This window comes from Thunnus thynnus, chromosome 22, assembly GCF_963924715.1.
Source record: "Thunnus thynnus chromosome 22, fThuThy2.1, whole genome shotgun sequence".
Classification (NCBI taxonomy): domain Eukaryota; kingdom Metazoa; phylum Chordata; class Actinopteri; order Scombriformes; family Scombridae; genus Thunnus; species Thunnus thynnus.
In genome coordinates this window covers 26,665,224-26,678,120 of record NC_089538.1, presented here as the reverse complement: position 1 = coordinate 26,678,120, position 12,897 = coordinate 26,665,224, and positions in this window count along the sequence as shown.

Sequence of the window (12,897 nt, the reverse complement as noted above, 5' to 3'; positions counted from 1 at the left end):
TACAGCAAAACCTGCTTCACTGTTCATATGGACCTGACAGAATGTGAACTGGTCCTTTAAACTGCTTCAGGCTGCTGGATGAAGATGAGTGCTGATGAAGATGAAAGGCTCAGTGTTTGTTCTGCTATGTTTTCAAACCACAAATGAAACACCAGAGTTCAGCTGGAACTGGACTGTGAGCTTTTCAGGAGGATTTTATTGAGCTTTCACAGAAGCCTAAATGAACTGAACCAAACAGGTGAGAGATGGAAAGAGTTTTATACTTCCCCTGTTCAGCTGTTTACATGAAAACACATGGCAGCATGAAGCTCTGACAGCTTCAGCTGCAGGACTTCAATAAACACATCTGGATGTGTGTCAGCAGGTCAAAAATCCACCACAGACCTCTGTTATAAAGGAGATGCCTCCAGCTGAAAACAAGCTCAATCATTTTTTTTAATATAAAGGTTTAAAATCTGTTTTAAGTCTGACTAGAAAACATGATGTTATTTATGTGACATCATTTTGATCTAAGAGGTCAGATACACACTAATGCAAATGTGCATTGAGCCACACAATGCAGAATAAAACCAGGAAGGGTTTAAGTTGAATTAGTAATATACATTGAAATGAACAGAGGCCATAGTGATTTTAACAGTCACTCAACTGTTGCAGCTTCTGCAAACGTTGATGTTTTCTTTCAAAATATTAAAGCTTTCTACTGTGGGAAAATAATATCATTCATTTCTTTTGTGAGCAAAAATGAATGACTGAACTGCTAAAACTTTACGACTTTTAGGTTCATAATAAAGAGAATTCACACATCAACAGATGCCTGAATCACTGGATGAATGGAGTCTGAGCTGTGACATCATCCATGTGATGATATACTATACTGTGCAGGAGCACCTGTGTGCTGCGTTAACTTATACATTATCATGTTAAATAAATGCTGCCTCCATAAAACAATAAAAATAACATTAATGGACAATAATGATCCCCACAAAGTTATAACACAATAAGCAAAGTATTGGATAGGAATATTACAAACATAAAGCAACATGCAGAGTGTGTACAGGTCTCACTGCAAAACAATGATAGAAGAAGAACAGGTGAAGTACAGCCATCGATTCCACAAGACAGTTTTTAACGGCTCCTCTCTTGTGGAACCATCTTCCAGATTGGGTCCGGGGTGCAGACACCCTCTCTATGTTTAAGAGTAGGCTTAAAACTTTCCTTTTTGATAAAGCTTATAGTTAGGGCCGACCAGGCTCGCCTTGGATCAGCCCTTAGTTATGCTGCTATAGGCCTAAACTGCTGGGGGACATCCTATGATGCACAGAGCTCCTCTCTCCTCCTCCTCCTCTCCATCTGTTTGTATTCATGTAACATCAATGCATGTTACTAACTTGACTTCCTCCTCAGAGTTCTTTGTGCCCCATAAACCATGCTGATGTGTTGGTGTCCTTCTTCTGTCCCATGCCAGCTGTTCCTGCTGTTGCTGTTGTTGCTGTTTGTTGCTGCTAGTCATGTATCTGTTGTTGTCGTTGTTGCTGTTCTACTTCTCTGTGTCCCCACCCCCCCACCCTCTCCTCTCTCTCTCAACCTAACCGTTCAGGAACGAGCAACATCCCTTGGACGCTGGATACGGGACCTTCCCCTGGAGCCACTGGGAAGCAAGGGCTCGATAAAGCTGGTGTCAACGGAGGATGGGGACTGAGAGGCCCGAATGATGGAGAAATACGGGCGCAAACGAGGCTGGCGGAAAGATTGGACGCTGGGAGATGGACGTCAAACAAGTCCTCGTCCGATGCGTTGAGGAGCAACTCAAGATCCATTTTTCGGTAAGTAAGGAGTGTTTTCAGGATGTGAGTGTGTCACAGAGTGCTTGCAAACTGGGACGAAGGGGAGAGGAGCAGATGAGTTGTGCCTAAATACTCTATGGGATATGTACAAGGCATTGTCTTTGTTCCCAAACTTTGTTTATAAATCTAGAAACTTCATATATGTCCAGATTAACAACTTAATATGTGTTCCAAAATGGTTCAACCAATGTCCTGTCCAGACTTTGTTAAGTTATACACGTTGTTAAGTTATACATCTTAACAACCTGTCACTTTCAATATAATCCAATAATAAATGATATTTAACCAAACATATGAAATATCTGAGTTAATACAAGACATGAATCATTTTTACAGAAACACACTGAGTCAATATTGACATGCAACAGTATTTAATAAGATAAACAACACAAACAGATGATCATCAAAAGCATAACTTCTTGTAGATAATTTTACAGTTTAAAATCTTTTAATTCCATTTGATGCACTTTTCTCCAGTTTCCACTGAGGCTGCAGCAGGCTACTGCTAATGCTAACGCTAAGTTGTCTGAACTCTGTGAGGAAACAGGCTCTAAATCACTGAACTCTTCATCCAAATATGTGAACACATCCACGACAAAGCAATTTGACCTGAATCTAATTATTTGCATTTCATGTGCATGTTGCTGTTTTCGGTGTCTGACTGTAACCATTTTTGGCCGGAGACACACTGTCGCTGTCTGAACAATGTTTGCTGGGTAGCAAACGCTCTCATCATGGTATCAGCTGTTGGCTGTAGGGAGGGTTCATTGTCCTGCAGACATTAAGCCTGGTTAGTTTGTTCACTGAGACAGTCTTTGCATGAAGCTTCCTTGATATGAGGCATGTTGACTAAATGCTGTCTGTATGTTGGGTAAACCAACTAGATACAACCTCCGTAGAGACTCATTAAATCTAAAATAATGCACAAAGGGACGGACCAGAACTGTCAAGCAGCCATCTGCATCATGTGACTCCGTACCTTAAATTTTTTTGAAATTCAGTCCCTTTATTGTGGACACCAGTTCAATGCCATCATTGTAAGATACTGGAGAAACACCGGAAATGTCTATGTATGGGGATATTTGAAATTACATTAGAATGAGTGTCCTGTGGAGCTCCCTGGTAGCCTGCTGGTTAAAACACATAACTGCAACATCAGTGGTCCCCACTCTACCATGTTTACTGTCTCTCTGCACCTCAGCTGGCAAAGCAAATTAAGATAGATAGACACTATATAAATCCCAACGGGAAATTAGGGATTCAAAAAAAAAAGAAAGAGTGAACCCTTACAAAAAAAACATGTGAGTTATCACATGTGAAGTGCTGTTTCACATGTGGTTTAACATGTGAAACATTCAGGGGCACATATGGTTTTCGGACAAACATTTACATTGGATTTTACAATGTTTATCCAGACTTCATCATAGTGATATAGTCTGGATAAACATAAAACACAAATCGACTCAAAAATTAAATGAAAAAAAGACATCTAAATTTATTAAATAAAAAAGGACACTCCCTATAACCTCAGATATTGCATGATATTAACAGTTTTCTTCAGTATCAAAAGTAATCCAGTTACTGTGAGAACAGGAACCTCTCATAGCTAAGATATAACATTTCAACAGGTATAACATTTCAAGGATACAACATTGCCAGATGTAACTGACTCACTGACTCAGTGGCAACATTATACTTCCTGCTTGCATCCCCCAAAGCATTTTGAAGGACTGTATTTGCTAAACTCAGAGAATGAAAGAATAACAAGGAGTGACATAATCCATTAATACTTCTTCAGCATTGTTTTTATATCCCTTGAGCGCTGACACTCTCCTCTCTCTTCATTCATATACAGATATTTAGTGTTCTGAAAATGTGGGGACATACAGGCAAAAAACACCCCCCAAAAAATTTAAAATTACATGAACAATTTATTTGAAAACTGCCATAGACCATGCAAAATAATGGCATTCTGGTAAAAGTAAAACAATAGCCTGAGATTAAAACTGTAAAACAGAAAACTGTAACTCCCTCATGTAGTCACTCCTGTGGTGGAAACTGCCTTCCCATGACGAATGTACCAGTGAGTGTGAGTGTGCAAAGATAACATTATGCCAAATAAGAGACAGTTCCCAGGGAGTTAGCAAGAAGGCTAATCTGTAGTGTGGCATTTTGGTTTTCTGTGTGAAATGATTAAAGGCCATCAGGCAAGTTTTTAGTGTGAGAAAAAGGAGAAAGATGTTGAGGCAGTAATTTCTAAGATAAGTCATACTTGTACTATCTCAGTACTCAGTACTGCATTTATCTCATTATTAGACTCAATTGGCTTCTCTCAGTGTGTAAATAATCCCACTCACTGTCTTAACCACAACCTAGACCTTGTTCTGATTTATGGGATTGAAATTGAACATTTAATAATTTTTCCACAAAATCCTATTTTATCAGATCATGTTTTAATAACTTTTGAATTCCTATTACTGGATTACACACCATTAGACAAAAATGTCCTCACTAGATGTCTATCTGATAGACATCTAGTGAGGACTCTACCAAAGTAGAAGAATCTCGCTTAGTCTGGCAAGATAGTCTTAAAACATATAGGAAGGCCCTCTGTAATGCCAGAGCCGCCTATTACTCAGCATTAATAGAAGAGAATAAAAACAGCCCTAGGTTCCTTTTCAGCACTTTGGCTGACAAAGAGTCATAACTCTACTGATCCATGTATTCCTATAGCTCTCAGTAGTAATGACTTTATGAGCTTCTTTAATGATAAAATTCTAACTATTAGAGACAAAATTAACCACCTCCTGCCCTCAACAGGCACCGTTCTCTCCCCAAACACAGGAACCTTAGAAACAGCTGTAAATCCTGACATATATTTGGACTGTTTTTCTCCAGTAGACTTTCCTGAACTAACTTCAATGATTTGTTCAGTTAATAAACCATTAACCTGTCTCTTAGATCCCATCCCAACTAGGCTGCTTAAGGAAGCCTTACCCTTAATTAGCACTTCTTTACTAGATATGATCAATCTGTCTTTAGTAACAGGCTATGTACCACAGTCCTTTAAAGTAGCTGTAATTAAACCTCTTCTTAAGAAGCCTACTCTCGACTCAGGCGTCTTAGCCAACTATAGACCCATATCATCAATCGATCATCAAATCCTATTACAGAGACTGGAACATTTAATTGGCATTAAAGGAACTGCATTAAGCTGGTTTCAGTCCTATTTATCAGATCGATTTCAGTTTGTACATGTTAATGATGAATCCTCCTTGAAAGTGAAAGTTAGACACGGAGTTCCACACGGATCTGTTCTTGGACCAATTCTATTCACCTTGTATATGCTTCCTTTAGGTAATATTATTAGGAAACATCCCATAAATTTTCATTGTTATGCAGATGATACCCAAATATATTTATCAATGAAGCCTGATGAAACCAATCAGTTAAACAAACTCCAAACATGCCTTAAGGACATAAAGACCTGGATGACCTGCAATTTTCTGCCACTAAACTCAGACAAAACTGAAGTTATTGTGCTTGGCCCTAAACACCTTAGAAACACATTATCTAATGATAAAGCTACTCTGGATGGCATTACCCTGGCCTCCAGCACTTTGATCAGGATATGTCCTTTAACTCCCACATAAAAACAAATTTCAAAGACTGCCTTTTTTCACTTACGTAATATCACAAAAATCAGGCACATCCTGTCCCTAAAAGATGCAGAACAACTAGTCCACGCATTTGTTACTTCTAGGCTGGATTATTGCAATTCCTTATTATCAGGCTGCTCTAACAAGTCTCTAAAGACTCTCCAGCTGGTCCAGAATGCAGCTGCACGTGTTCTGACTAAAACTAGAAAAAGAGACCACATTTCTCCCATTTTAGCTTCGCTGCATTGGCTTCCTGTAAAATCTAGAATAGAATTTAAAATCCTTCTCCTAACTTACAAAGCCCTTAATGGTCAGGCACCATCATATCTTGAAGAGCTCATAGTACCGTATTATCCCACTAGAGCACTGCGCTCCCAGTATGCAGCTTACTGGTGGTTCCTACAGTCACCAAAAGTAGAATGGGAGGCAGAGCCTTCAGCTATCAGGCTCCTCTTCTATGGAACCATCTACTAGATTGGGTCCGGGGTGCAGACACCCTCTCTATGTTTAAGAGTAGGCTTAAAACTTTCCTTTTTGATAAAGCTTATAGTTAGGGCCGACCAGGCTCGCCTTGGATCAGCCCTTCGTTATGCTGCTATAGGCCTAGACTGCTGGGGGACTTCCCATGATGCACTGAGCTCTTCTCTCCTCCTCATGTAACATCAATGCATGTCAATAACTTTGCTTCTTCCCCGGAGTTTTTTTGTGGTTTCTCATCTCACAGGAAACCCTGGGTTCTGGGCCAAGCCTTCACGGTCCTTCACAGTCCTGATGGCATCCTTCCCTGGCTGTTGATGCTTATACTTATTGTTATTGTTATGATTGTTGTTCTCCTGTCCCCCTCCCCCTTTCCCTCTTTCTTTCTCTCTCTCAACCCAACTGGTCAAAGCAGATGGCCGCCCACCAAGAGCCGGGTTCTGCTTGAGGTTTCTACCCGTTAAAGGGGAGTTTTTCCTTACCACTGTCGCCAAGTGCTGCTCATGGGGGAATTGTTGGGTCTCTGTAAATTAAAGAGTACGGTCTTGACCTGCTCTATGTGAAAAGTGCCTTGAGATGACTTCTGTTGTGATATGGCGCTATATAAATAAATATTGATTGATTGATACTATCACCAAAGCATCAAGGTCACTCATGAACTCAGAAATAATGACCAGATGGTTTCGAACATAATTAAAAAATGAGGTGGAGTTTAGAAAATAAGCTCCACAATAGGAGGGGTTATGAAGGGTATAAAATATCATGTTTTAAGATTTTGCATTAGGTTCTTTGTCCCGGGATGAAGGCCTCGGTTCGCTTTGTATTTTTCGCTTTGTACTCTCTCTCTTATAAATTTTGAGATTTGTGTTGAGTTGTGGGTAATCTGAACAGTTATTGACCCATTTGAAGATTTTTCCCATGACACTCCTCTTCATGCCTGGTGGGAGAGTGAGAAAAGAAGATATTGCAACCATTTTTTAAATACTGAACACTTGAGTGACCCTTCTCACCAGACAAATCAATGTTTGTACACTGTTTTATTTTGGATCCTGATTAACTTATTAAAACTAATTAGGCTTTAAAGGGTTAATATATATTTTTCATTGTCAACAAATCCCATGAAAAGAACATAACCAAAATGTGTCTTTTGATACTTTTCTAGCATTCACCTCAAAACCACCTGCTCATTGGTTTGATTTGATTTATTGAATGAGACAGTGTGCAGTTTTAAGCATAAATGATGCACTGCACTGGAGTTAGCTTGAAGCTAATTTGCATCCGTGTCCCCAACAATCAAAACATACAACAGCACAACAAATACTGTAACACACACGTGTTAAATGACTCCTCCTCCATTATGTGACTTTGTTTACTTTGGATGTCACACTGCATTTGTACACTCAGTATTCTCTTTATCACAAGACTGCTGAGGATGCTCAGTTATGTAACCCTGCTACGCCTGATGACCACAAGGTTGCTAAATGAATAGTGTCTAAGTTCAAAGGGAGAGGCTGAAGATAAATAAAGGACTCGATTAGTAGCTGGAGCTAGCGGACAGGTTCAATACAAGACTATTAAAACTTTTCCTTAGTAAGAAAATAAAATGATACAGCCTCAACTGTTTTTAATAAAAGAGGGAAAAATGTGTATATATATATATATATATATATATATATATATACATACAGTACTGTGCAAAAGTTTTAGACACCCTAGATGTCCATTATGCAATACCATCAGGGAGGCTTCTGATTGGTCCCAAATGTATTGATGACATGACAATGACCCCGAGCATACAGCTAGAGTCATAAAGAACTATTTTCAGCTACAAGAGGAATGATGAGTCCTGCAACAGATGGTTTGGCCCCCACAGAGCCCTGATCTCAACATCATGGAGTCAATCTGGGATTACATGAAGAGGCACCTGAGATGTTCTAAATAATAAATCCACAGAGGAACATTCCTTCTCCAGGATGGTTACAACAACCTGCCTGCAAGTTACCATGAAAAACAGTGTTAAAGTGAACCGAGGAGAACTGCTGCTGTTTGGTGGAGGTGGAGTGGGGACAGAGGAGGACGGGTGCCTGCTGACCTCCGTAGGGCGGGATCTCTTACATTGGACTCAATGTACTTCTTTTTTTTCATGATAATCTGTGATTGGCCATGACATGTAAAATGATGCTCCAAGGGAGGCTGTCCTCTCTAACCAATCAACAACCAGAATGTAATATTGACATCGAGTTGGTCCAATGATAGTTTCCAGATTTCATCTTCAATTCTCTCCACTGTAAGGCAGAGTAGCAGCAGTAGATAGCTCCTTGCTTTAGCCAATGCAACAGCTGGCTTGTTGTAGCAGCCTGAAGGACTCTTTATACATCCATGGAAGGACTGTTAAGGACTGTTGTTAAGCTAATGGGAGAAATTATCTGGACTGTGCAGCGCAGCAGCTGCAGGACGCTGCCGGGGAGGCTGGAGAGCAACCGGAGAAACAACCAGGAGAGTTAGCTTGTTTGTTATTGTTGCTAATGATATCAGACTGGTTAAGAAGCAGCCACAAAGTTCTGTTAACTAACAAACAAGATGACCAACAGCCACAAATGGACGTTATGACATGAATACTTCATCTCCATGAAAGAAAGAAGAAGACGTCAGATAACATGAGTCAGATACTGCTTCTCTCTCTCTGTCTCTTTGGTCACTAATTTCATCTCTGATGGTTAAATGTCTCTGTGTGGCTGTTGTGTGAATTAATCCCCTTAACCAGAATGCAGCAGAGATCATATAATGTGTTGTGGGTAACGTTAGTTTGCTTGTTGAAGTTACAGTGAGCTGTCTGGACTCACTCATTCATTCGTTTTTAATTGAGTGGTTGTTCAGTCACCTGTTGATGTTGTGTGATTAGTGAATGAGTGTGCAGGAGGTCTGGCTGCTGCTTCTGACAGTTTCTTTAGTTCGATTTTAAGCTGAGACGTATATTGAGTAATAAGCTTAAAGTAACTAGAATAACAAGTGTTAACTAGTGGTGTAACTGATCGTAGTTGATCCGTGATCCGTATGGATCGCCCCCCACGGTTCGGCAGGCATATGAACTGCGGATTAATTGCAAAATTTAATGTCTCATTTAAGACAAAGTAAACAAACTGCTGTAAGTACAAGTCATGGACAGACAGCATGTCGCTAACGTTAACAGGGATTTTGAAGAGCAACATCAAACCAGCATCTAACGGTTCCGATGTGACATTTGAGTTGTTTAGCTGCTGTTTAATGTGCTGCAGCTGAGCAGCTAATTAGCATCTAGCTGCTAACTGACGTTAGCGGTGAATGTTTGTTATCATCAAGTTTTGATGATGTGGACAGAGGCTGTTTCATTCACTGTTTAAAAGAGGAAGGTTTCATGCCTCATATTGCAATAACTGAGCATTGAATATTTTATATATATTTATTTTATTTAAACATTGGACATCTGAAATGTTGTTTTCATTTAAGACCATGAGCAAAAGTTCCTCGCTGTTTCTGGCTGTTACAGAATAAATAGAAAACAAAGTTTTATTTGTCTCCCCCCTTTTTCCCGCTGATCCTAATAATGATCTGATCCGTGACTCAAATCCGTGATACAATCCGAACTGTGAGTTTTGTGATCCGTTGCACCCCTAGTGTTAACGTGTCAGCTTTGTAGACTATATTTTGTATGTCGTGCACATAGATCAGAGTGTGTTATTCATGTATTTGATACATGCATTAATACTTTCTGATGTGAACCTACACTTTTAGATCTGTGAATGTTTCTAGTATTCAGCACTGATCTGTTCCTGTATCACATTATAAGCTTTTATGCTACTTTATATATTTCTGTATAATAAGAAAATACACAGGAAACACGTGTAAATCATGTGATATGTTGTCTGTTTTTGATGAGAACATAAATTTGTTGTCACACATTTGTTGTTTCAGCTCTTACTTTTTATTTTTGTACTCCACTAGAGTAGCTCCTCATGACTCACAGTTCAAAAAAACTCCTTATTTATCTCATACTGGTTCTTTATGCAGCCCCTCAGTATACAGTGTTTCCCCTGTTTTCATTCAGCAGCGGCGCACTGCTGCTGCAAAATTATGAGAGCCGCTGCTAAAATTTCAGATGATCATTAATATCAACAGGCTACTAATGATTTACACTCACACACTGTGCGAGCACAATAACACCCTACATTATTGTGGATTTTCTTTAGTCATCCTCCCTCTCTTCGTTCTTCAAAGGACATCTACGTGAAAGGTACAAGAGTAGCGTAGCTCCCTTAAGGAATAAGGCAGTGCGTGTGTGTAAATGTGCGTGTGTAGTTGCGTGAGCGCAAAGAGCAAGTGGCAGAAACGTGACGTGAACGCGAGCAGAGCAGAGGAAAAGTTTAGCAGTAAGTTGTCAATCTGGCAGTAAATGTAGAGCACAGGCTGTGTGTCAGTTAATAAATGCTGCAGCTCTTCAAGACAAAGACAACACTCATCTATCGATGGGGGTTAGCCCTGAAGTTAGCAACAACGCCTTAGCTTAACTTGATCAGGCTCACTTAAGGTGGACTGACTTTTAAGGTGGACCAGCAATTCTCATTTTAGTGTCAATCTCAGCTGCTCTTTAACAGAGAACGGAGAAATGTCTGGCTGATGAGTCTCTGTCTTTCTGTCATATGCCCCCACATATGACACACCCCCCCCCCACGCCGCAGCCGTCGCGGCTCCAAAGCAGTCAACCTAGGGGAAACACTGCACTCTGCTCTGATTGCTCAGCTTTACGTATCAGAGTTGTGTGTAACTGTACCATCAATGCAAACCAAACATTTCCTGCTTTACCGCTTCAAATTAAAATTAAAAGCTTTTACATGACTTATTAATGGGAGACTTTTATTGTGAAGAATATACAGGAAGTAAAAATGTGTTCCTGATTGAATTAGCGGAGCTTCATTAGCGGCGCTAAAAACCAGTTGAAACAACAATATATGGAGCTATTTGGAGCCATTTGTACAGTGGATCAGTTAGAAATAATGCAGGGAGGAAGAGTACAAGCAGAAACAGCCACAGTGATGATGATGATGATGATGATGAAGAGCTGCAGACAACCAGCACACCTCCAACAGGTAAACTACTGATTTTACTTTGCTGAAGAATTTTATGGTTGTTTCTCTCTGAGCAGAGCAGCGAACTTGTAGATGTCCATATAAAGAAATCCGTCACGAACTGACGTCAGCTCGGGCCGAAAGCAGAAAAAAACGAGCATCCAGATCAGCCTGAAGCTGCTGCTACATACGTTTACCTTGTTATTTGACACGTCAGCCACTTTTAACATGAATATCTGACATTGTGACATTATATCTATATGTCTGAAAATAAGGATATATAAATAAGGATATAATGTACAGATTCTAGGTACCATCAAAGAACCTCAGAAGGAAAAAATCAAAAGGCATTTTTTAACTTAACCTGTTATCCAGCAGTAGAAATGATTTCTTCCACTTCAGTATACTCTCTCTCTCTCTCTCTCTTTTCTTTTGAGTATATAAATATAATAACGTCTCAACCCAACCGGTTGAGGCAGATGGCATCCACCTAGAGTCTGGTTCTGCTGGAGGTTTCTTCCCGTTAAAGGGGAGTTTTTCCTGCAGCTGCTGATGGAGGAATGTTGGGTCTCTGTAAATTAAAGAGTTTGGTCTAGACCTGCTCTATGTGGAAAGAGACCTGAGATGACTTCTGTATGATTTAGTGCTTTATAAATAAAAACTGAATTGAATATACGCACAGCTACAGTTCATAGGTAGTTGAAGCTGGGACAGAGCAGAACTCATAGAGTGATATACCAACCAAGTTACGCTGCGAAATACATTGGGATGGGAATGTATTCAGTGTTACTGACTAATATAGTTTATACACCCTATTAAACTAATGTTAAAATAAAGATCCAGATCACTTTTGGGTGAGAGGGAGGGAAAGATCTTTCTGCCAGCACATCAATCAATCAATCAATCAATTTTTATTTATATAGCGCCATATCACAACAGAAGTCATCTCAAGGCACTTTTCACATAGAGCAGGTCAAGACCGTACTCTTTAATTTACAGAGACCCAACAATTCCCCCATGAGCAGCACTTGGCGACAGCGGTAAGGAAAAACTCCCCTTTAACGGGTAGAAACCTCAAGCAGACCCCGGCTCTTGGTGGGCGGCCATCTGCTTTGACCGGTTGGGTTGAGAGAGAGAAAGAGAGAGGGAAAGGGGGAGGGGGGACAGAAGAAAAACAATCATAACAATAACAATAAGTATAAGCATCAACAGCCAGGGAAGGATGCCATCAGGACTGTGAAGGACCGCGAAGGTTTGGCCCGGGAGTCAGGTTTTCCTGTGAGATGAGAAAGCACAAAAAACTCCGGGGAAGAAGCAAAGTTAGTGACATGCATTGATGTTACATGAATACATACAGATGGAGAGGAGGAGGAGGAGAGAGGAGCTCAGTGCATCATGGGAAGTCCCCCAGCAGTCTAGGCCTATAGCAGCATAACTAAGGGCTGATCCAAGGCGAGCCTGGTCGGCCCTAACTATAAGCTTTATCAAAAAGGAAAGTTTGAAGCCTACTCTTAAACATAGAGAGGGTGTCTGCACCCCGGACTGAATCTGGTAGATGGTTCCATAGAAGAGGAGCCTGATAGCTGAAGGCTCTGCCTCCCATTCTACTTTTAAAGACTGTAGGGACCACCAGTAAGCCTGCATACTGGGAGCACAGTGTTCTAGTGGGATAATACGGTATTATGAGCTCTTCAAGATATGATGGTGTCTGACCATTAAGGGCTTTGTAAGTTAGGAGAAGGATTTTAAATTCTATTCTAGATTTTACAGGAAGCCAATGTAGTGAAGCTAAAATGAGAGAAATGTGGTCTCTTT